General features: G+C 42.9%; 1 long non-coding RNA gene across 1 annotated transcript in view; it reads right to left on the reverse strand.

The window, feature by feature from the left end:
- Positions 1-23,272: 23,272 nt before the first annotated feature.
- The window catches only part of LOC150061742 (uncharacterized), a 40,786-nt gene continuing 38,813 nt past the window's right edge, over positions 23,273-25,245 (reverse strand). The window contains exons 2-3 of the long non-coding RNA XR_016535851.1: positions 24,278-24,433; positions 23,273-23,528 (exon numbers count right to left, since the gene is read on the reverse strand). This is a non-coding gene — a long non-coding RNA (uncharacterized LOC150061742). The remainder of the gene's footprint in view (positions 23,529-24,277; positions 24,434-25,245) is intronic.

The raw sequence follows: 25,245 nt of genomic DNA on the forward strand, positions 1-25,245 counted from the left end.
GAGTTTGGCCTAGTGGTAGAATGCTTGCCTAGCAAACACAAAGACCCGAGTTTGATCCCTCAGTATCACATACATAGAAAAAACAAAGCTGAAAGTGGTGCTGAGGCTCAAGTGGTAGAGCTCTAGCCTTGAGAAAGCCCAAGGACAGTGCCCAGGCCCTGAGTTTAGCCCTAGAACTGGCAAAAAAATTAATAAATAAATAAAAGAGTGGGGGTAGGGGAAATGGGAAGATTATTCAGGCTTGGACAGTAACTCAAGGAGAGGCCTTCAATCTGGTTAGAAACTTCCCCGCCACTGCCCCTACACCAAAGTAGGTATAGAGTCCCAATAGTTAGTAGCCTCAGATTTTAGGCTGGCATTTTATTTATTTATTTTTTTATTTTTATTTTTTTGCCAGTCCTGGGCTTGGGCTCAGGGCCTGAGCACTGTCCTTGGACTTTCTCAAGGCTTAGCACTCTACCACTTGAGCCTCAGCACCACTTCCAGCTTTTTTCTATGTATGTGGTACCGAGGAATCAAACCCGGGTCTTCATGCATGCTAGGCAAGCACTCTACCACTAGGCCAAACTCCTTGCCCTAGCCTGGCATTTTAAACTATTGCTTTCTTCCTCCAGGCTCACTAGCTGTGTGGCCTTAAGTGAGTTGCTTTGTCACTCCATCCCTCAGTTTCCTTATCTAGTAAATAAAGATAACAGTTCTGATCTCCTTGGGTTATGGATTAAATGATTTGGTATATATAAAGCACTTCAAACAATGTCTGGCTATGATTAAGCAGGCAATAAATGTGGATTTTTATTATCTTTATGCTCATTTACTGTAGGGGGAAGTGTATGTTTATGAGTGTACCTGACTGGTCCGGAAGCTCTTTGGAGACAGATACCCTGTATCTACAGGGGACTGGAGCTGGAACAGGCTTTCAGTGAATATTTGTCGAATAAATTAGAAATGAAGGTGTATCCCAGAGATACAGAAATCAAACCATGCATCATTGCATGACTGGGTTACACATGAGGTGAAGGGTTGAAGAAGAGAATAAAATGGTTCTGAGGTTGGTGAGCTGGGACAAATGACTCTATGGCTCACACAGGGAATGAGAGAAGAAACTGATTCAGAGGTCAGTAGCTTCTCAGGCCCAAGATCAAATCTATAGCAATTGAAGAAGCAAGGGTCTGAGCCATGCTAGTCAGAGTTCAAGTTGCATCCACAGTTCAAGTAGCCTGCATCTCTAAATGCCTATGCCTTACACACAGGACCTAGTATAGTTATTTAATAATATATCAAACAAGTCAGACTATTCTGATTATTTTTCTTTTCAGTGATAACTAGTTATCTGTGGAAGTAATAGGGAAAAAAGAAAAAAAGTTAATTATCATTAAGGATTAAAGAAAAGAGAATTGCTAACCAAAAGTCTAAGAGAATGAACAAGAAAAGCACCTTCCTTTGTGATCCCTTTTACTGACACATCAGGACATTCAATATTTTCCCCAGCTTCAGAATATACTGAGAAGCAAGATGACTAAGACTACCCACCAGAAAGTTTGCAAAGCCTACTTTTAAAACAAGTGGTGCCTGGGAGTCAAGGAAACAGGAAAATTGGCTAATTACATGGGATTCAGTCATGAGAACCTCTCCAGATGAACTCTAATTTTCATACCCCAAGAAGGGTTCTTCGTTCAAGTCACTTGTAGTATTGACATTTATGCATCACTGAAAGACGCTTTGGTCAATGATAAGCCACATGTAAGATGGAGCTCTCATAGGTTGTATCTGCTGAAATTGAAGCTATCTTAGTTATGTTAAGTTTATTTTCGGATGTTCACACAACTGATTCCTCTCATGATGTATTTCTTAGAACATTCCTGTCATTAAGTGATCTATCATTGGGCTAAGGTAAAAGAATTTATCTTTTGTTTCCATTTCAAATTGATGTCTCTGCTTCAGTTCCAGCTTGGGGACTGAGGTAGTAATGATGATTGTAATAAAAATGCCTGCAAATTACTGAGTATTTACTACTTCTAAGATTAATGATTTACATCTGCTATTTTGTTTCAATTTCCCCAATGCTTTAAAAAAAACAACTTTGCTACCCCTCTTTGAAGAGTAAAAAGACAGAGAAAGGAATTTCATGGAAATTAAGTAATTTAACCAAAATCATTTAGCAAACTAAGAGTGGGAACCAAGAGGAGCTGAACCCCAGCCTTTCTGACACTTCTGAATCCACATGTAATTTCTTCCTTGACTGCTTTGCACTTGGGGCTGGGCATAGTTTAACCCCAGCCAAGTTACCCTAGCAAAAGCATAGAGCTTACCTTCTGACTCCAGAAAGAAGAAAAGAATCAAGTGTTCAAGTGCTTCTTTCTTGTCTGAAAGAATCCAAAAAATGTTTTGCATAAAGCAAGGGGCAAGGATTAAAGAACTGGGTTCAAGAATCTACCCAGCCACTTAAGGACTGTGAGATTTCTTTTGAATCACTTAAGTTCCTGGGTTCCTGTTTTAATTTTCTTTACACTACAACTCCAACATACTGTTTGGAATATAAGATAAAAGCGTTTATCTAAATGACTTCAAAATGCTCATAGAAAACTTTTTGTATAAAAAAATGTGTGTTTTCTAATAAGAACAAAACCCTTCCTGTTAAAAAGCAATACATAGTTACTGTAGAAAAAAAATGTTGTAGTGCAGAGTTGCTAAAGAAGGCTACCAAAGAGCAGAAAGAAAAAAACAAGTCTTTTTTTTTATCCAAAGAGTTACCACTGAGATTCTGAATTAAAAAAAAAAACACCTGAGAAGTTTGATAATGTTTTAAACTTTTAACAACAGCAGCAAACACGTTCAGTTACTCCTGTCACTTTCTTAGACATTTCTTGATTCTCCTTTAGAAATGTTTGAGCTCTTCTTCTCAGTGTTCAGGCATACAAACCTAAATGCTTGAAAATCTTTTGAAGACTAGAAATAAAATAGATAAAAATAAAACCCTCCTAGGGAATTTTTCCCTCCAAAATTAACTCGTCCTGCAATCTGCTGCTAAGAACCTACCCTACCTAGTCCCTGTGGAAGGTGATGCACAGAACACAACATGACAGTACTTAGAGTGGGGCACTACTGCCCAGTGGGAGAAAAAGCCAAGGAAAATCTGAGTGCTCCAGACTCAATCCTGAGTGTACCCAATAATGTGAAACTGTACAGGGGGAGCTGTTCACTTGGTCTGATCATTAAACATGAACTGGAGTTCAATAGATGGTGCCCAGTGTTGGTGGCTCACAGCTGTACAAAAGCCAGTAGCGGAGCAGTGGCTCAAGTGGCAGAGCACTAGCCTTGAGGAAAAAACAAAACAAAACAGGATAGCAAAAAAAAATTACTGTCTCCAATTAATCAAAGAGCCAAAAGTGCGCTTGTAGATAGTGGTAGATAGTGCCTGGGGGTCCTGAGTTCAACCCCAGTACTAGCACAAGAAGAAGAACAATTAAAAGAAAGAAAAGATGGCAAAGCAACCATCTCCACAAGCTCTTGTTTGGTCATGCCATGTAACAGTGACCACCATGTAATTTATCTTCTAATCTAGGCTACTTGGCAATCAGAGAGGACTGATGATAACTATGTCAGCACAAACCAGAACTGGGCAGACCAAATCATTTCACCTTCTCCCTGCTAAGATTAGAGTATTATGAAACAGAATTATGACCCCTATTCCATACACATTCAGGCCTATGAAAAAATGGTCCATGCCATGGGACCTAAAGAGACTTCACCTGGCAAACTTCCTGAACAAGTATGAGCTTTCCCTATCAAAGCCTCTTAGTCTTCTTGTGACTGTAATACAGCACCCTTGAAGCAAACAAAGTGTTCAAACTGAGGCATACATCACCATAATTATCTGGAAGCAATACAAGACTTTCCAAGTCACAGTGACATTCATCATCATGGATTTTTTGCTTTTCCACACGGGGAACCATTCAATATCTTAATTCTCATGTTTTATCCTTAATCCTTCTTGACTTGGCTGGTTGTGTTTTGAATTGTAATCCTATTCCCAAAAGGCAGAACAGATTCTCTCTTTGCAGAAATTATTTGGAAGAATCTTACAAGTAAGAGAGAAAGTCGAGTCATTTGAAAAGAGGGTTGATGGTTGCTTTCATGTACACGATCATGGCATGCCCTGAGTGAAAAGAGTAGCATGTGCAGTTCACAGAGGTGGGAATAATCTCGGAGCATTTCGGAGAACCTGCAGAAATCTCTAGATGAGACCTGCACTAGGCATATGGAGGAAGAAGTAATTGAAAGGGGTTAGCTTGTGATCACGTTGTGAAGGGTCTTGAATGCCACCCACCAATGATAAGCCTCTAGATCTATTCAAAAGGTTATTGTTGTTGTTGTTGTTGTCGTTGTTGTTGTCGTCTTGTTGATTTTGAAAAATCACAAGCTAAACAAACCAAACAAAGCCACTCATCCCAGAGCTAATTTCCTTTCTTCCTTTCTTCAGTCCTGAGTGTGTGTGTATGTGTGTGTGTGTCTGCTGGGGCTGGGGCTTGAACTCAGGGCATGAGTGCTTTCCATAGATCCACTTTCAGCTCTTTGCTGGTTAACTGAGGGGAAGAGTCTTGCAGACTTTTCCCCCTAGGCTAGCTTTGAACCAAGATCTCAGCCTTCTGAGTAACCAGGATAATAGGCACTGATGCTTGGCTTGCTCTTTTTATTCATGTATTTCTACCTTACCACACCCCAAACACCACCTGCCAAGATGCTGTGTGTCAATAGACTGGGGACTACAGATGAATAATAGTTCTTCTGCTTTGAGTATATCCTTCAGACAGAGCCCAGGCTCTGTCCCAGTCAGGAATTTTGAGGTGAGGGATCTATGGCCAAGCCCACAGACATTTCTCTTTCATTCATTCTCTTCCTTCCCTTAACCCTCTAAGCCAAAACCATTCCTGAATGGAGCCCAAGACCAACACCATGAAGCCAGTATGAAAATGGCAGCTCTTCCTTTATAGCTCTTTGAAATATTAATGGGCAGGCTTGAGAGATAAGGTACTCCTTATCCCCTGAGGTGCTTGAACAAACAGTACTGGGAGAGGTGGCTGGGAACTGGAATCTCACAAATGAGATTCCTATTCTTTGTCCATTAATCAAAAGATCTTTCATCTCAGAGCTTCTATTTTCTCAGCTGTAGATGTGGGTCATAATGTAACAAGCAACTCAAAAGATGCTTTTTTCCAAAACCTGAAATTTAACAGCTCCCCAATTTTCTCCCTGTGCTCTTCAAATTGAGCTATTCTCTGCTGCAGACCCTTCCCAATCACCTTGTTTTATAGGAGAAAAGAGAAGATTCAAATGAGTATCTTGTGTAAAAAGCAATCTACTCCGAGAATGCCTTCTTATGGTAAAGAAAACAGCTCCAAACTCTAGAAACAACTTTGTTCATGTTCTAGCCTAGTAACAAAGTGATAACTTCTCTGAATTCCTCCAGTGACAAATACTGAGCTTACTGTCAATGGGGCCACACATTCAACTTAGGACAGCTTAACCATGTATACCTTTCTCACACCCTGTTCCCAATTCTCCCTGTTTAACCCAAAGCTACCCCAGAAGACAGCTGAAGATGCCTTGAAATACTCTCTTCCCAGGGCTGTACTAAATCTCCTTTCACTGCCTTTCACCATCTATCTTTTTTTTTAACATTTGGAATATGGTGGAAGTGGCCACTCCTAACTTAGGACTTCTGAACTTTGGGTCTGGAGTTTTCAAAACCCAGTTTCAACAGCAGTGACTCCTCTGCAGGGTTATTGAAAAAATAAATAAAAAACAAAAATGGCACTTAGCCAAATGTCAGGGATGGGGTCCTCCTTGGGAAAGCTGGCAATTAGCACAGTTAATATAGTCCCCTACTTGTGTGTTCATGGTGGACAGTGGCTGAGCCTCATGCTTCCAGTTAGTTCTGCACAAGTCTTAGTCACTTCTGTAAGCCTAACAAGAAACTAGTCTCTCTAGCCTAAGTCCTAGAAACAGAACTGGTGATGAACATCACTTCATACGACCCTCTGAAGATCATCTAGCAGTAGAAACTCCTTATTCTGTGGGAGATACATAAGAGAGAGGAAGTAACAGTGTGGGCTGGCCCACACATGAAGTTACACATAGACAGGATGAGAGTGGCAATCTGACATGACCCTGCTCTGAACTCCACAAGGGGCATTTCCTTCCACTTTCTGTTACTAAGCAACACTGGAGACCTCGGAGATCCTGTCTTCTTCCACTGAACATCTGTCATCTAAAGGTTCAATGCACTTTCTACCTATTCACTTATTCAAGGTAGATCTTGTTGTTGATCCATTTTGTGAATAATGGCAGTGAAGCAGAGAGGGAGTAAAATCAATTACTCAGATTTCCAAACCAAGTAACTTAGTAAAGCAAGATGTAAACCTGAGGAGCTGGACTCTGAAGCCTCTCAGACCATCTTGGAAATGCACAATCCAGAGACTGAGAGAGACAGGCAAGATGGACTAGGATACCAGGTCCTAAATCAATGCACTGTGAACTGGGCAAGTTTCTGGAAGCTTCAGCTTCCTGGTCTGTAGAAGAGGCTAGTAACGCCTGCTTTATAAAATTGTCTACTCAATGATGGTGTATACACTTCCTAACTCAGGACCATTCATTCCTCTCTATTCACCTCTCATAAAACCATATCCCTCAGTAAAAAAAAAAAAAATTAATTGAACATTTTTTAATTTCATCTTACAATTGCATTCATAATCCTGACTGTCATGATTAGTCATTTGGAATAACAATATAATTAATAATAATGTTAATTGCTCTTATTGAAGGCACTAAGTACTTAATATGTATAATCTCTATTTATCTAATCTAATCCTCAGAAGGATCTTAAAGATAGTTATCATTCGCTCCATTTTATGGGTGAGGATAATGAGGCCGAGAGAGATTAAGGGAAAGACCCCAAGGACATGGGCTGGGGAGGGCAGGACAGGCCTCACACCATGTTCTATCCAGAAAAAAATGCTGGGCCCAGGGAAAGCCCTGCTTCGGAGTTCCTGTTGGTCTTGGCCATGCCCCTCTGCTTCTTTCTCAGAAAGAAAACAAACATTTGAAGAAGTTTGCTAACACGCTGGAACACGAAGGCCTGGATAAGGGGCGGGGTGGGGGCGGACGAACAAGGAGGGGAGGAAGAGACCGGAGTTAGTGGCACCAAGGAGGAGGAGGGGTCCCCCATCTGAAGGGTGGAGCTGGGTGGCCGCCCTGAACCCAGATGTCTTGGAAAGCACCCGACTGGATCTGGACCTTGGGTGCCCTGGAGAGTTGAGGGAAGCCCGAGGAGGAGAGGCAGGGACACCGAGAGGGAGGTCTCTGTGCTCACAGGCCCGGGCAGCCGCGTTCCCACCGTGGGTGGCTCCCTGGCACCCCGGGAGTTCAACTTGCTATCTGTTGGGATGGTTTCCAGAACCCTCCTCCCCTCTCACCCCTGTTTGCTCAGGGCCCAGCCCTTTAGAAACTGAAACCAGCTGCCGGGGCCTGGCCGGCCCCCGCGGGACGCTGCCCGGGTTTTACCTTCTATGGGGCTGCTGGCGGCTGGGCGGAGCGAGCGGGGCGCCTTTGACGTGGCCACCCTGCCCAGCCCCGGGGCGCCCCGACAAGGCCTCCACGGCCAGCCCAGCGCTGCCTCCCCCTCCCCCCGGGTGTCCAGGCACAAAGGACGTGGGGTCCCCCGGGCTTCTGCAAGCCACTGAGCCCAGGTGCTGTGGTTTGCTTAACTATTAAGATGAGGATCATGCCTGGCTTTTGGCTTTCAACGCCATGGCTCTTGTCTGGTACCTAAGAAGGATTCAGGGCAGGGACCCTGCTTTGTGGTCTGCGTCCTTATTCCAGTGGGGGCTGGGCAGTCTGTCTAGAACATCCAGAAAACGCTCCTGGCAGTGTTCAATTACACAGTGAATGAGCAACTTTAACAGGAAAGGGTCCTCAACTTACCATCCCCAAACATCAATATTACCATCCCCAACTTTGAATGGGAAGGGGTCCTCAATTTATCATCCCCAAATATTAAGCCCAAGGGTCTGGGAAGATTTCCAGACACCTGGAAAGCTTGGGCACTGCCTTAGACTGGCAGAAATAGAACCCTTGACAGCAAGCTGTTTCACAAGCACAGCTTCAGTTTTGGTTTACTAATCACTGAATTGCCTTAAAAATTATTTTGTTTTTAATGCCAGTCTGGGTGCTGTCTCTTTGCTATTTTGCTCAAAGCTGGCTCTCTACCCCTGGGGCCACAGCTCCATTTCAGTTTTTTTGGTGGTTAACTGAAGGTAAGAGTCTCTCAGATTTATCTGCCCAGGCTGGCTGCAAGTCTGATTTCTACATCTCAGCCTCCTGGGTAGCTAGAATTTCAGCACCTGAGTCAAAGACTTAACATGCTCTTTCTTCTCATACATGCATTCTCTTAAATGCACAGTGTGAAATATCTTGTTGGCCAAACTGAATTTATTAAATCACAATTTATCTTCCAAATAAATTACTAATCAGAGACTCAAAGTTCACTCAACAAGATTTTAGTAAACATTTATTCAGCAAATATTTATTGAGTATCTACTCTGGCCAGGCATTTTGTTGGATGTGTCCTTGTAGATGTTCCAGACTCATGAGGGCATGCAGAAAATGAACAACTCAAAATGCTAACATTTAGTCCAGGAGAACTAAGCTGAGCCCAAGACACACCCATCTACAGTGAGCAGATACTGTTTCAGCCAAAAGTAAATAAAACTGATAAACCCTCCTTTATAATTTCAGTTTAGAGGGAAAAAAAATGCCATCTCTCCACCCAGTAGCACATGACAGTACTCAGGCTTTTAAGGAACCCTCTAAAGTCTAAGGCCCTTAGATCAGGAATATATACAGCTTCATAAGAAAAGTAGCACAAAGATGGTATACACGAAATGCCTGTGACCCTGATTCCTTCCTGTGCTGCAGCCAGTCTCATGGCCCTCATTCATAAGGGGCTCCCATCTGGTGTCTCCAAACACTCAGACCTGAGTGTCTTAGTAGGCGCCACGAGTCAGGCTGCCAGCATTGGATTCTAACTCTTCCTTACGCACTGTGATCATGGGCAAGGTACTTGACCTTCGTGTACCTGTTTCCTCTTTCATAAAGTGGTCTGAATGATACCTACCATCATAGCCCTGTGGCAGGAATTAGAGAGGCTACTTATGGCAGGAGATAGCCACTCAATATATGAGCCCAAAGTCACAAGGCATCAATTTCTGCCTTGATGGCCTCTCTGCCTAAAAGAACTCCCTTCCCTTTACTCCGCCTGGAAAGCATATAATTCAAGTCCAATGTCCTCCCTCTCTAGAACCTTCCTTGCTTTATTCACCAAGTAGTTTGATGCTTTCTCTGCTATGGTTCTATAGTTTGCTTTTCTCTTTTCTTTTAGAAAGAACTCAGGGTCTTCTGTTTGCTAAACTCTATATCTGAACCACAACCTGAGATCTTTTTGTGCTTTGATCCATGCATGGTCTCTACCATCCAAGGAGCTGGAATTATAGGTGCAAACCACTGTGCCCAAGCCTTCCTGTAGCCTTTTCTATACTAAATAGTAGTACCTGCCAAGTGTAATCATTTTTCGTTTAGTTTGCCTACTTTACTGAACAATGAGTTCTTGAAGAGAAAGAGTTTGATTTTACATATCTTTTCATCTATACGGATAGAATGGTCCCTAGAGCAGAATATATACTTGACATTAGCTATTAAATTAATGGGTGGGTAAATAGATGGATGGATGGATGGATGGATGATTGATGATGGGTGGATAATGGGCAAAGTAATCATTCCAGGATCACAGAATTCAAATTCAGAATGTATATTTATACTATGTTGAAATATTACTTCTCTGAGCTTTTAGTTTCTTATCCAGTACAAAACAGTCTGATAATAATGGTACCTACATTTGGGGGCTGGGAAGGTAAACAGATAGATGTAGGAAATGGACAGAAGAATGAACTTTAGAGTAACATCATATAGATTCCAGTCCCTACACCACCTATAAACCGTATGTTTGGGGTTTTTTATTTGGAGGGGAAAGAAGGGCTTGAACTCAGAGCCTAGGCATTGTCTCTTAACTTTACCACTTAAGGCTGATGCTTTACCACTTCAGTCCAGCTCTGCTTCTGGCTTTTGGGTGGTAAATTGGAGATCAAAGAGTCTTCCAGACTTTTCCATCCAGGCTGCTTCAAACCTGGATCCTCAGATCTCAGCCTCCTCAGTGGCAAGGACTATAGATATAAGCCACCAGCACCAGTCCTAAATTGTGTAACCTTTGACTTTGCTGTGCCTGAAGAAGGCAGGACACTAAAGTTTAGATTATTAAATCTCCAGTACCTGTCACAAGGTAGGTATTTAATAAATAATCCCAAACTTCCCTTCTCTAGACCCATAGGCTTTTGACTCCCAATACCCAAAACAGCTGTTCAAATGTCATGTTTTGCTCCTCGTGATTAATGCCCCGTAAAAGCTGACTCCAGATCTGAGTTATACTTGAGTGTCGAGTTAGATACAGGGACTATGGCTGACCCGTTGATTTAATCAACAGGAAACTTTTGAAAAGGGGGCAGTTTAAAAATCAATAAACATGCCAAGGAAATTGATTAGCAAGAACTAATCCACAATTTCATATGTGGGTTTCGCATGTCACTGAGAAAGTACATGTATAAAGGTTTTACTAACAGGATCATCCAAATCCATTAGTACTACACACATGGTGAGAGCAGTAGTCAGAATTGCTTTTGGAATGAATTAGCTCATTACTCAGTGTACAATATCTTAATGATTCTTAAATTCCTAGTGCTCCGTGTCATCTATGTTCAGAATTCTCTGATGGTCTCATCCAGAAAGTATAGAAAAGTCAACAAGCCTAAAATTCTATTTTGAACCTAGAATCCCAACACAGCGCACATGAATCTCTCTTCCCAAACCCTCTCACTGTGGGATTTGAAGAGGCCAAAATGGGGGCACCCAGGGCTCTGAGAGCTGAGCTGGTTGGTAGCTCAGACAGCAAGTTCTTGGCAGCTCAGTTCAAAGGGGAAATCTGAGAGGGCTGGGGACTCAGCAGGACCTGAAGGGATGAGCTGCAGAGAGAGGAAGAGAACTGCTAGTAAAAAGTGGCTGCTTGCCAAGTAGGGTATACGTCTGAATTCCCAAAGAAAAAGAGATTATAGCTGTTGGTTTTTTAACTTCAGGGCTCCTTTATTTTTCTAAACCACATATTATCTATCTATCCATTCCTTGAGCCATGTCAAATGCTGATTCCAGAGCTTCCCTGGTATTTCCCTCCCAAGAGCAAGTTTCTCTCCTCATATGCACATAGTACTAGGTGTCTCCATCAAAGTTTGCAAAGTTACTTAATAATAACTTCCTTCATCCCCCTTCTCATTTTCCTCTTTTTAAATAGCTTAAGGGAAGTATAATTGATACACCAAAAACTTCACGTATTTGAAGTAGACGGTTTGATATACAGAACCAAGGCTTTCCCCACCATTTGGATAGCAAATGTGTCTGTCACCCAACTTTTCCTCATGTCCCTGTGTCTCCTATCTCTCCTCTTCCTCCTGTCTCCCTTTCCCCAAATAACTATTGGTCTGTTCTCTCTCACTAGAGATCAGCGTGCATTGTCTAGAGTTTTTCCATAACTAAAATTGGGTAGCATGGACTCTTTGAGGGCTGTTGTCTTTCACTCTTACTTGTCCCTAGATTGGAGACTTCACTGAGGCAGGGATGGTGACTCAACCAGGGCCTGGAGTCCAGTGCTGGGCAGTAAGAACATCTATGGAGGAGGAGACTAAGGTGGAATGGAAAGCCTTTTGGATTTGATATCAGGATACATACATATGGCTCTCAGTCCAGACTCCAGCACTGTAGTTGTGTAGCCAGGAGTGTTTTACTTACCCTGGAGCCTCCTGTTCTCATCTGTAAATTGGGGTGATAATAAACCTCCTTTTTCTCACAGGGTTCTGTAAAACTCCCCCTAGCCAGGAGATAAAGTGCTCTGTAAACTGTGAAAGGTCAGTCCTGGGCAGGGATTAGGCCTGGATCAAGCCAACAGCACACTGGGAATGCCCCAGCATCCAGAGCTATTTAAAGACAGGCTTGTCATCCAGGGACATTACATGGATTTGTCATTCCTCTCAGAAACAGCCAATAAGGGCTATGCCTGGTGCCCTTTAACCCTGGCCCAGTCACCAAAATGTCAAGGATTCTTTTCCCCTGACCCTCCCCCCTTCCTCTGTGTGGGCTATGTTTATTTACTAGGTCTCCCTCCCTCCTGGGAGACACATACATGTGACCAGAGGATTCCTCCTCTGGCCTGGAGCCTGCTGATAAGGGCAGTCCATCTGCTGGGGGCTCCAGGACCAGCAGGAACAGGAACAAAACCTGCAGAAGGGAAGGGGGGAGGGCTTGTCAGGCCTGACCGCGGCTTCCTCTGGCCAGGATTAGGGACAACAAGAAAAGGAAAAGGAGGAAATATTTGTGTCAACTTGACCTATCAGGGGAGACTTCTTGTTTTCCTTGTCAGATGATTTCTTAAATATCACTGCTAAGTTAGAGAAATGAGATGAATGGGAGGCCCACAGATGCAGATTCCAAGCCTCCCACCACCATTCATTTCTTCCATGTGCTTGGCACTGCTGCTTTCCCTCTCTAAGTATTTATTAAATAGGATTGCCATTCATGTCTGTGGACCAGCCATTTAAGGAACTATAGTCCTCAAAGCTATCCTGAGAGGTAACATTCCTTCCTCTCCCTTATTCTATGGTTGATGCCGAAGGGGCATATCCAAGTTCACAAAACAGCCAGACTCCCAGACTCAGTGCTGTGTGGTAACAGAATCCATATCCTTTGGGAACTTGAGGGCAGCAATACCCTAGGAATGAATGTAATTATATATTATTCCCAGTTCATAGTCTGTGTCCAATTGATTTTTTTTAATTTTTTGTTTACTTTTTTTGTCCGCCATGGGGCATGAACTCAGGGCCTTGGCTATGTCCTTGAGCTCTTCTGCTCCAAGCTAACAATCTACCGTTTGTGCCACAGTGCCACTTCCATGTTTCTGGTGGTTAATTAGAGATTAAAAAATTTCACAGACTTTCCTGCCCAGGTTGGCTTTGAATCCCAATCCTCAGATCTTACCCTCCTGTGTAGCTGGGATTACAGACATGAACCACCAATGCCTGGCTCTGTGACTAATTGAACTATTAGTGCATAGACCACAGATGGAGGCCCACGATTTGCTGTGGGAATGTTGCATATAACATCCATAAAGACCCACAATGTATTGCCAAGTCTTGGAAGTCTTTGAAAGGAATTTAATGTCATTCTAAAGCAAGAAGTTCCCCATTTCAAAATGATCACCAATCTTTTTATCTCTTATATAACTCATATTACAATGAGCAGTTACTCCTCAGAGTACCTTCTGGAAATACAGGGTTGTGGGATTCACAATTTCTCCATCTAGCTGTGAAGATGCCACTCACAAAAGCACCTCCTATGAGGAGTGACTGGTTATATGGTGAACAAGCTGGTTCTACTGTTACACTACTGGAGTGCTTATAGCAACCCTGTCCAAAAGAAAATTGTGTGCAAGCCATACATGTGATTTGAATATTTTAGGAGCTACTGAGTGTGGAGGAGGGCAGAAGAAGAAATACATGAAATTCATCTTAGTTTGTATGGTTAATTAACCCAGTGAATCTAAAAAATATTATTTAACAAGTAACAAATACAAGTTGTTGAGATGGTCTCAAAGACTTTTAACAAAGTCTTTGAAATCCAAGCCATGTTCCAAGTTCTCAAAAGCCACACTTGGCTAGCATAGGCCTGGCAGTTCAATTCCCTTCCTCCATGGTCTTTGGGTTCAAGGGCATGGTCCAGAGATGCCAGCAACCCAAGGAGAAGGCCTGTTTTGGTAGTGCTCTTGTACACACCATCCAGTGTCTAGACTGCCAAGTCTATCTCCCCTGGAAAGAACTTTCTAAACTTTAATGTTTCTGTGTAAATGAAGAGCATCCTTCTAACTCCCAGTGCAGCAGACTTAGAATCATCTGAGATTTTTAGTGGTCTTAACACATTGTCATCTTACATGGGACTTGGAGGCAGCTGCTAACACAGTGTTTGGGCTAGGACAACTACTCTCTGTTACCCAGGATCAGTTTCCTCACCTATCAGATAACAGATTTTAATATGATTTCTATATCTCAGCCTCCTCTTACCCATGTCACTCTACCTGCCTAGTAAACTTCCCACTAAAGTCTTCATTGATTCCTCCCCTAAACCATAATAAGCCTGAGTGCTTATCATGCAACAGGCACTGTGTGACAACAACCACACACACACACACACACATACACACACACACACACACACACACACACACACACACACACACGCAAAATCTCATTTGGTCTTCTCCACATCCCAGTAAACAATAGTATCCCTTTGTGTAATTGTGGAAATTGAGGCATTGAGTAGTTGAGTCCTATATAGGTCACAGGTTTACAAGAGGAACAGTTGTTGATTCCTGCCCAGAGGTCTTCTCTCAGCTCCCTAACTCTGATGAATCAGTCATTGGACCTGGGTAAGGCCCAGGCCTCAGATTACAGAAGTAACAGCAGGGTCTCTGGGGATTTTGTCTTTCATTGTTGTTGTGAAAACCTGTGGAGTTGTCCTCCTGTTTTGCAGAGGAAGGAAATATTGTTAGACTTTCCTTGCTAAGGAAATTGTACTCTTGACAAGAAGATTTTCTTCCTATCCCCTGACCTTTCAGGAAAGGAGCAAAGCCCCTGGGATTGCTCTGGAGGAGGCCCCTGGAGCTGAGCTTGCCCTGTCTAGGGCAGGAGTATTTTTAGCACTGGCTGCGCACTGTTTACAAGGAAGCCAGTCCCCTGAGCCTGTCCTCTTTCTCTGGGGATCACTAGTTGCCAGACACACCCAGCCCAGCTTTGCCACCTGGCCCTCCTGGCCTCCCACCATCCTTTTCCCTTTCTGAATCCCTCCATCAACAAGAGGGCTCTATCAGCTTGTGCCTAGGTTGTTATTACCATCCTAAGAGCACAATTAAGTGGGCCTCAGAGCCTCTCAGAGAGGAAAAGTCTGTCCTGGCACTGGTAACTTAAGAAGCTGCCATCTGTTAAGAAGACAGCCTTAGGTGCCTGTCTGGGAATCCTACAGATGGGTCTATCTCCCCAAATGGCAGCCAAGCTCATTATTCTGGCCCTGAGCACTTGGGAAAGCTTGGACATGGGTATTAAGGGACCACAGACCAGAGCCAGTAGGCTCAGCTCTCTCCCCTAGCTCAACCGTAACCATGGACTAAGCCCTCAAAGCACTGACCTTGGCCTTCTGCAATGGTGGAGGGATGGGGTCATGTACAGTGGGATGAGGGGCGGGTCCCACAGCTGGGTGTCCCACAGCTGAGCTTCTCAATTGCACTTAGGCCTACCTCTTGCAGGCAGAAGTGAGCAATGAAAAAGATAGTGGTATGAAGTCCTTCCATGTGGCAGGCACAAAATACACAGGCCCTCTGACAACCATTATTTTTCAATCTCCTGAATGTCTTCCAGCATCTAACTAAAATAGGCATGCAATGAAGATTGCTTTTTCTTCATTCTTGTAGTTCAGAGTTTCTTCACCACTAAGTCAATGTAAAAACTCTCCTTTGTCTACATGCTTTTAGATGTTAGGTATTTATTCTTTTTCCCCGAGTCTTGCACCTGTTCCCCAGAATGTGGCAGAAGACATTGAACATCCTTCCTGGAATCTCAGCCACTATTGGTGTCTAGGGCAGGATGTGCATTCTCCCCCACCAAACCACCAGCTTCAGAGGGCATCCTCCAGGCCTAATGCTGTTTGACCCGAGCAGTCTAGGCTTCCCAAGGTTTGGTTCCAAGAGGGCAGTTCTAGGTGGGAAATGGACCCTGGCAACTCAGGCAGACCAGCCTCACCCGAGCTTTTTAATATTACAAGACCTCCAGCTGTCACAGGAAGTACCCTCCCTCTTCTCCTGGACATCCAATGCCTTATCTTCTCACAGAATCTCCAGCAGTTATGAGAGTGGTTAGTAAAGATGACTCAATTCCCATCCCATGTCCTCTTTCTCCTGGCTATGCCTATTTCCTCTCCCTTCTGTTTCCTGCTTCCTTCCTCAGCCCTGGTACCTTCCCCTCCCCCATTTCCTCATGCAGGCTTGGCTGCCTCCTCTCTTCACAGCTGCTTTTGACCCATGGAAAGTCTACTTGCATTCCTAAGGAAGGCTCCCAGCCAAAGAGAGACAGCTTGTTTCTGTGCCTCTTCCTCCCCCCCAACTACGCCCCCATCCTTCTAAAGAGGTATATTGGTGGCCTCTGATGGGTGTGGATGTGTCAATACCTAGGCTACCAATTCAGAGGCCTGGCCAGATGCTGCTTTACTGGGCTGGGTGACACCCTTTTGTATTTGTATCTGGTAAAGGTTTCCCCTTTGACCTCCTCTACTGTCTCCAAGTCATATTCCTTCCTGTATCATTTCACTGTTTTCAGTAACTGTCTAACAATGTATCATCTTTAGCTTTTGGAATATGGGATTCTGGAGAGGGATGCCCTTTCCATATCAGTGGAGTTCCGCCTGCTTTCCTTCCATCCCCTACCCACCAGGAAGGAGAAACAGCATGCTTCTAGTAAAAACATCTTGAGTGAGACATGCTTGAAGTGGCCAGCTGCTAACAAGGACGGGCTATGTATAGAAGGAAGCTAGGAAGAATGTCAGGAGAGGAGGCTGGAGACACAGCATGGGGCAAACATGCCAGTAACAACCAAAAGAAGAGCCTGTGTCCCTGTCCCACTCTGCACTGGAACTGTCTCCAGTAAGAATGTGGAGGCTGGCCTGTGAGCAAAGGAAGAGCTGTAGCCACACCTCACAGAAAACAGTGACGATTCCCTTCCCTAATGAAATTTTGAATCTCGCTCAAATTCTTCCTTTGAAGTCTCTCCTGACTTTACAGATCTCAAAGGTTCTTAGGGGCTCATCTCTAATTTCGCTCCCTGTGCTGTCCTAGGTGGGTGATTTTATGTATGTCTTTTAGCTTCTCTGGCTTCATTTTTTTTAAAATCTGTAAATCTAAAAAGTGTGGCTGTGCATGCATGAGGACACATGTGCAACACACAGGAGTTGTACAATGTTTTAGTAATTAAGACAATATAGAAGGAACACACAAGTAATTCATCTCTCCTGGCCTTCAGCTGCTGTTCCCATTCTACAAGGGGAAATCCTCACCCGGAAAACCCTGTTCACATTGGCCCAGGTCCCAGGGCGTGAACCCCATGTGGGCTCTCCCTTTCCATTTCCCTTGTTGACTTCCAGCGTGAGTGCTGTTGGCGCTCAGATGAACACACGGTTCTCTATGTCTTGCCAACTCTCACACTGATGCCCTCCCACCTCACGTTTCCTGGGGGAACCAAAAGCCCCTATTTGGGCTATGAGCCTGATGTCCATGCTCCAGAGGAGCCCAGGGGTCTCTGACAAAGGAAAGGTACCCAGAGCTAGACAGAGTCAGATAAGGGATTCTTATGATCTGACCTCTTATGATCAGGCTGCAGTTTCGATAACCATCTGTTATCATCATGGATTCCCAGTACGATGGAGGAAATAAATTGGTCAGATGACCTGAGAGCTAGCAAAGAAGAAGCAACAAAAGGAGAGGGAATCCTAGAAAAAACATACATGGCTCTGTAAAAGTCTGAACAAGCAGGACAACTTTGCAGCTCAGAGTAGCTACTATCCTGAACACGGGCTGCCTGCTCATCTGTGGCATGTTTGCTTTGATCTCCTCCTCTCTCTGACCTTCCTCTGTGAAGACTGAAACACTCTTATGTGTCAGGTGTACATCTCCTCTCCTCCATATCTAGAGCCAGTTCCAGAACGTGTAGCTGATCTGGACTAAAGCCTAATAGGTGTCCTTGCCTCTGGCTTCCATCATCTCACAGCTGTCGATATGACCTTGCTGACATATGGGCCCTTTATTCCTCAAGGGTTCCCCCACCACCTTCCAGATCAATTCTAGACCCATACATTTCTTCCTCCGATCCCTTGTTACCCCTCTTTATTTCCACTACAACCTATGAAAACCACACCAGCTTCCAGGTCCCCAAGTGAAGCACGCTGTTCTCTGCTGCCTGCTGCTCTTCCTACACCTTGTCATCTTCTCTAATATTTAGTCTCCCAACCAAGATGCCAGCTCCTCTGCAAAGACTTTTCTGATTCCCGCATGCTCTCAGCTCACGTATGTATGGTCAGGATTTAAAATTCTAGAGCCAGAACTCAGCTCTGCGAATTTGCATGGAGAAAACACGTTCTTAGCACCCATTCATTACTACCTAAAATTTAACATTTTCTTTAATTACAAATGCAGGCTCAACTCAGTGGGATCGGCAGCAGCTGAGATTTAGCACTAGGGGAAATCATTATTATAAGAAGCACATGCATTTTTTTTGCAAGTCATGTGGCTTGGGTACTGTCCTTGAACAATTTTTGCTAGCAGTCTGCCACTTGAGCCACAGCATCATTTCTGGCTTTTTTTAAAAAAATTCTGTGTATGTGGTTCTGGGGAATTGAACCCAGGAGTTTGTGCATGCCAGGCAAGCACGCTACCAGTAGGCCATGCTGTCAGTCTGAAGCGTATGCATTTTAAATGTCACTTTGAGAAAGAGCTGTAGATTCCACCAGAACACACAAAAGTATCCTATAATTAGAATGGTCACCCCTTCTCTGGTAAAAATACCAACTGTGGGATTTTAGCTATCTCTCAGTAGATTTTTGTAAATATGGAAAATGAGGGCTTTTCTTTTTACCTATAAGGATGAATATAATACATAGCAACTAGCCTAGTCCTAACATATATATATGCTCACATATAATACATATATGTGTATATGTACATACATATATACCTAAATATATACCTATATAAGTTTTGTGAGACATGGTAAACTCAGACTGGCCCCCAACTCATTATCCTCCATCTCTGCCTCCCAAGTGCTAGGAGACCTATATCATCACATCCATTAACTCTATAAGTAGTTTTGGAATAAATGAAGACAAAAGGAAGAAAAGAATGGGAGGAGGAAGAGAACTGATTTGATCTTCAAAGGTTATCTGTTTTTCCTCTGCCTAGGACATTCTCTTCTGATATATAGCTTGATGCCTCCTGTGACTTGCCTTTGAGGTCTTAACTTTCTGATTTAATGACATTGCCATGGGACCTTTCATGAGCACTGCATTTAAAACTTGAGTTCTATGTCTGCCATTCTAGGCAGGCCATGGCTCCCTTCTCTTGTTTTTCTTACTAACATTATCATCATGCAATATATTTTGCATCTCTGATAGTCTGTTTTCTACATCCTTCATTCACTAGAATAATTTATTCATTCTGTCTCCTTAGCACCTAACATAGCAGATCATAAATGTTCACTAAGAAGTTGTCTAATGGATAAGAGACAATCCTAGGACAAAGTGATGTACTAGATTGTGCCCTTACTACAGACCAGATGCTATGCTGGGTACTTGAGTGAAAGGAACTCTGGACCTTCAGGAATTCATAGCAGGGGAGGTGACTGATACACAAATGGATGATGACAACATAGGCTGCCAAAGACTAACAGACTACATTTAGGAAAATAAACACCTCCAAGTTTTCTGGAGCTTAGCAAACTAAAACCACATTACTATTTGATGACTTAGTCTCTATCTTCTGACAAAACAAATAGTATAAGAAAGGCTGTGCTCTGTTCAGTGCTCTATCCCAGCACTTAGTATATGCAAATTTAGAAAATTTCAGAATTTGGTTAGTAAGGATTTCCTTTCAGCAGCAATATGAATCAATGTATTTACCAGTAAAGAGGGATTCCATGTTCTTTTCACTTTCTTCTGCTGGAAAAGGAATTAACCAGATGATCTTTTCTCAATTACATGAATTACTATATTTTATCTGCAGCCTCGGAACATTCATCCAAAAGGAAAGCAAATATTCTCTTTAATCAGATAGTGAAATGTTCTTCCAGTGCTATTTATTAGCCATTGTTTCTTTCTGTCTTTGGTGTTTCTCATTAGTACAGTTGCAGAGAAATCCAGAGTGTTTCTTTGACCTTGCATATGTTTTGCTTTTCAGTAATGAAAGCCAATGGATCTTCTGTCTGGAACTTTTAACATATTAAATAAAATATATACAACACTGTGGAAAAAATGGAAAATTTCAGTTTCTTTAGTGTATGCTCAAGAAATATCTGTGAATACGTGCAGGGCTTACAGAAATACAGACAGGGTGATGGATCTAACCCAGGCCATGTTGGGGTGACAGGTGCCTTCCAAAAAGATGAGGTACTGAATGAGAGAGGATGTTCCAAAGTTTATGCCTCTTGCAGAACTTCCCCACAACTCAGAGAAGCCACACCCACTTTATGAATGAAGGCTGAAATCACAGAAGAGAAAGAACTTTGGTGAAGATCACTTAGCGGGCAGACAAAAGGCTTGAGCTCACTTATTCCAAGTGGAAAGCCCGTGACTTCTCTACTCACCATTTTGCCTCTGGCCAGTACTTTGATAACTCAGTGGATGAGAAATGATAATCCATACCCTGCAGACTGAGAATTATTCAGGAAGAACTGGGTCCACAGAAGAGATCACCACCCCCACTGCAACTATGATGACCATTCACCACTACCATCATCACTTTTACAGTAACCATGTTTTAACAAGTGCTTATTCTGGGTAGATAACCTTTCTACCTCATTCTTCATAACTACTTTATGATCTAGGCTCAAATACTGCTCTCAATTGTAAGTGAGGGAAGTGAAGCATTGTGACTTTCTTCAATAACATTGGCACTCTGGAAAATATCCAGGGTTCAGACCCATAGAGACTACTCATAAATCCTATAACTGTCTTGGTGTTTGCCTCTGTAGACCACAGTAACCTGGTCTAACTGTGGAAGGCTATTAGAACTTCCCAAGATGAACATTCCTCATTTTCTAGATACTATACCAAGGGCAGCCTGAGAAAGGTACAAAGCAGTAAGTTCTAAGAGCAGGGTCGGGGGTGTGGCTCAAGTAGCAGAGATGGCCTAGCATGTGGGAAGCTCTAGGTTGACTCCCCAGTGCCACACACACACACACACACACACACACAAAAACAAGCAAGCGAGTAGAGGGAGGAAGGAGAGAAATGGGGACCATGACATGAGAAAGGGTATCAATATTTGTGAAATAATGTACCTTCTATCTGGTGAATATAATATAACCCTTCTATTAATTACAATAAAAATATGTGAAAAAAAAGCAAGATTCCTAAAATCATCTTCCAGGAGGAAGATGGGTAAGAAGTTAATGGAACCAAAATATGAAGTACAATCTGAACAACACGATACACACCTATAATTTCCAAACCTTAGGAGGCCATGGCCAGCCTTGATCATATAGCAAGACTCTGCCTCAAAACAAAAACAAATGAAGTAAAATGGAAATTCACAGACATTTGAGCTCACCTTGTAAAAATTAAAAGGCAAAGGAGTCTTTAGAAAAAGACACAGAATCTCTTATTTCATCCAGGTATAGAATCAGACACTGGAGTATCAAATCAAATAACGGGTCTAGAGAAAGAACGGAAGCTATGGTTTGAAGACAGGAACAAGTCTATGGAAAACTGGGACCTGAATCCCAGAGTACTTAGACTGCTAGGTTAAATGGATTTGTTTACTTTTTTAGTGGAAACTGACCCAGCAGAGGTTAGGGAAGAAGAGAGTAACAATGTCTGACCTGTATTTTAGGATGTTAATGGGGTATCTGTGTGGATGCACTGGAGGAAAGGCTGGATAAAGGAAGACAGGTGTATACCAACCACTTCATAACTTAGAGAAGCCTAACCAATAATCAGTTTATAATTCACAAGCCTGTAAGCTGTGACTGGTCTCATGTCTGGAATGCATGTATGTGGGGTGAGCACTAGCAATGCTCTGTGGTCCTGGGGCACTGGGCTACATGTCTTATGTTGAGCTTCTTATAGTAGTACCAATCAAGAACAGCGAGAGAGAGTTAGCCCCAATCCCAAGCACTTTTCAAGCCCTGTTTGGGTTGTCTCATGACCAAGCACAGCTTCCAAGGTTGGAGCAACAGATGCTATTTTTTGTTGTTTTGCACTAGTCCTGGGACTTGAACCCAGGGTCTGGGCTCTGTCCCTGAGCTTTTGTGCTCAAGGCTAACACTACAACTTTAGCCATAGTTCTACTTATGGCTTTTTTGATGGCTAATTGGAAATGAGACTCTCACGGACTTTCCTATCGATGCTGCCTTCAAACTCTATGATCCCTAGATCTCAGCCTCTTGAGTAACTAGAATTAGAGGCCAAGTCATTTACTTTCAGCTCTAGATGCCATTTTTTGATGATCAGAATAGCAGAGTCACATAGTCAATTAGAGGCGGTAAGAATGGGATAAATTTGTGGTTATGTTTTTGCTAGGCAGCCATTTTTTGTGACATGCTAAGCAAAAAATAATTGTTACTTAATCTGGAAGATGGCAGAATCAATGGAAAGATGATCAGCATATATTTGAGACATGTTTAGGGGATTATCATGAGGGAGAGGAAAGAATTCAGGATACCTCCCAGGGTTTTGGCCAGAGTAACTGGGCAGATGTTTCCTTGTACCAATGTAGAAAACCAATGGGAGCTGCAGGTTTGGGAGTTGTAAACACATTCCAGTTCAGATCATCCCCCTGGGATCCCAGAATGTGCTACCTTCCTTTCTTGGAGAAAATGATCTCTCCGTAATCCTTTCTCCACTTCGATCAAATGATACAAGTGGAAAGTCAGATGGCTTACATGGCTACTTTCCTAGTGATTGGCCAAGTATGGACATCTGATCCAAACTGGTCAGGGAGAGCTCCGAGTCCACACCCTCTGCCTGCTAGGTCCATCATACAGGTTATTCTCTCTATAAGCTTGCTTGGCAGTGATGCAGGAATCAGAATCTAGCCCATGCTGTACAGGGCAGGCTATATGCCTATGGAACTGAAGACACCCAGAAAATGATCCATTCTTCAGTTCCCACAGGGTACTGACAGCTGAAATTATTGGGCAGACCATGTTAGATCAGCTGCACTTAGGGGATATCATATTGAAGCACATGGGAAAGAGAATTCTCTTCTCCAGTCCTAACATTATATAGGTGGAAACCTGTACGTACTTATGTCCTCGTGACATGTAGGAAGCTTCTTAGAGAGAATGGAGATGGTGTATCAGCAAACTCCAAAGAGGGGAACCAAAGAGAAAAGGAGTGGTCAGGTCCACAGCCCACTGTTTTTGCCAACCCTGCCTTTCCTGGGGCTTGGAAGTGAGGTTCCATCAATTCTGTCATTGCCCCTGCATTCTTCTGATTTACATCAAGTTGAGATTCTGCGTTTTGTAACCAGCACAGTCTTGAACACTAAAGGGCAAAAATTTATGTATTCAAATCTGGAGAAGAAGAAATGGGCATAAAAGACAGATCAGAGGCTAAGTTGGAAGAATATGGTAACCAATTTGATGGATCACATAAGACAGGGAGAGGTGCTAGGCTTTTGACTTCAAGGCTGCCAAAGGGTAGAAATAGGCAATTGAAGATAAATTGTCTGGGGGAAGAAGAAGGGAAAATACATCCTTCCACTTATTCAATCATGCACTGAGTAAATGATTTGCTGGTCTCTTTCTGGCACTGAGGCCTCAGTGGAGCACGTGAGTCAAGATTTGGATAATGTCTGCATACTGCTGACTGATGTACTTGACTTAAGGTGCCCTCTTGGCCCAGGCACTATGTACAGCACCACTCATAGACCTGTGCATTGGTGTCCAGCAAACAGCTGTGAAGAACGCTGACACTTCTGTGGTCAGCGTTATCGCCAGTGAGAGAATTTGAGAGGTTGTGGAAGAGAAGAAGCCCTTGGAGAAGATAAGTCTCATTTCACATGTCCCTCAAGCCTTGGCTTCCTCCAAGACTGGAAATACTATGTTTCTTTGGCTTAACAGTCTGAGAGTAAGTGCAGAAATTTCTGTACATGGCTTTAGAAACTAGTATGGGACAATCCTGGCTTCCCACTCCAGCCCTACTAGATTACTGCATGACAATGACCCTAAGTAGGCCAGCCTCTGTTTCCTAGGCTACAGAGTGAGAATATGAGATACCAGTGTTAAGGGTAAGAAAAAAGTCAGGCACTAGTTGCTGATACCTGTACTCAGGAAGCTGAGGTCTGAAGACTGTAGTTTGATGTCAGGCCAGACTCTTATTTCCAATTAGCTAGCAAAAAGTATAGGTGTAATTTAGTCACTCAATCTTTTTAGGGGCCAGTTCCCAGGCAATGGATGGTTTTCTTTCTTCAAATATCCTAGATGTTTGAAAGAATAAGTCAATGATTTCTGGAACATTCATTCAACCTCCTCATTTCAATAGGTTCCATGATAACTAAATTAGCGCACAGACATTTGCATAGAGATGTGATATTTTTTAAATGTTTGTAAGTACTGCCTATGCAAAAGTACCTCCCAAGCTGTACAATCATAGGTTCTAATTCTGTCTGTTTCCTTACCCTACAAATCTTTGCAAGTTAAAGTCATCTGGGATTGTGGGATAGGTTATTCCAACTAAAGTACTTAGCTTTCTGTTTGGTATTCAATAAATCTTTCAACAAAAAAATATTTATTAAAAGTTTAGCTGTAGCTCAAGTGGTAGAATGCTAGCCCTAATCAAAAAGTCCAAGGGAACTGGGTGTTTCTGGCTCACTCTAGTAATCCTAGCTATTCAAGAGGCTGAGATCTAAGGATAACAGTTTGAAGCTAGCCCAGGTAGGAAATTTCATGAGACTCTTATCTTTAGCAAACTACTCAGAAAAAGCCATAAAGTGATGCTGTGGCTCAAATAGTAGAGTGTTAGCTTTGAGCAAAAGACACTCAAAGACAATGCCCACTCTTGGAGTTCAAGTCCCAGGACCAGCAATAAGAAAAAGAAAGAAGAAAGATGAAAGAAAGGGAAGGAAAGAAGGAAGAAAGAAAGAAAGAAAGAAAGTTATAGTTAAGGGACAGCACTAAAGCCCTGAGTTTAAACCTGAGGACCAGCTCAAAAAAAGAAAAAAAATAGACAAAAAATGATGCTTGTAGAAATGCATTCATTGGACCACAAATGGGTCGCAGACAACCATGT

Source organism: Megascapheus bottae, chromosome 6 (assembly GCF_031878675.1).
Source record: "Megascapheus bottae isolate mThoBot1 chromosome 6, mThoBot2.hap1, whole genome shotgun sequence".
NCBI lineage: Eukaryota > Metazoa > Chordata > Mammalia > Rodentia > Geomyidae > Megascapheus > Megascapheus bottae.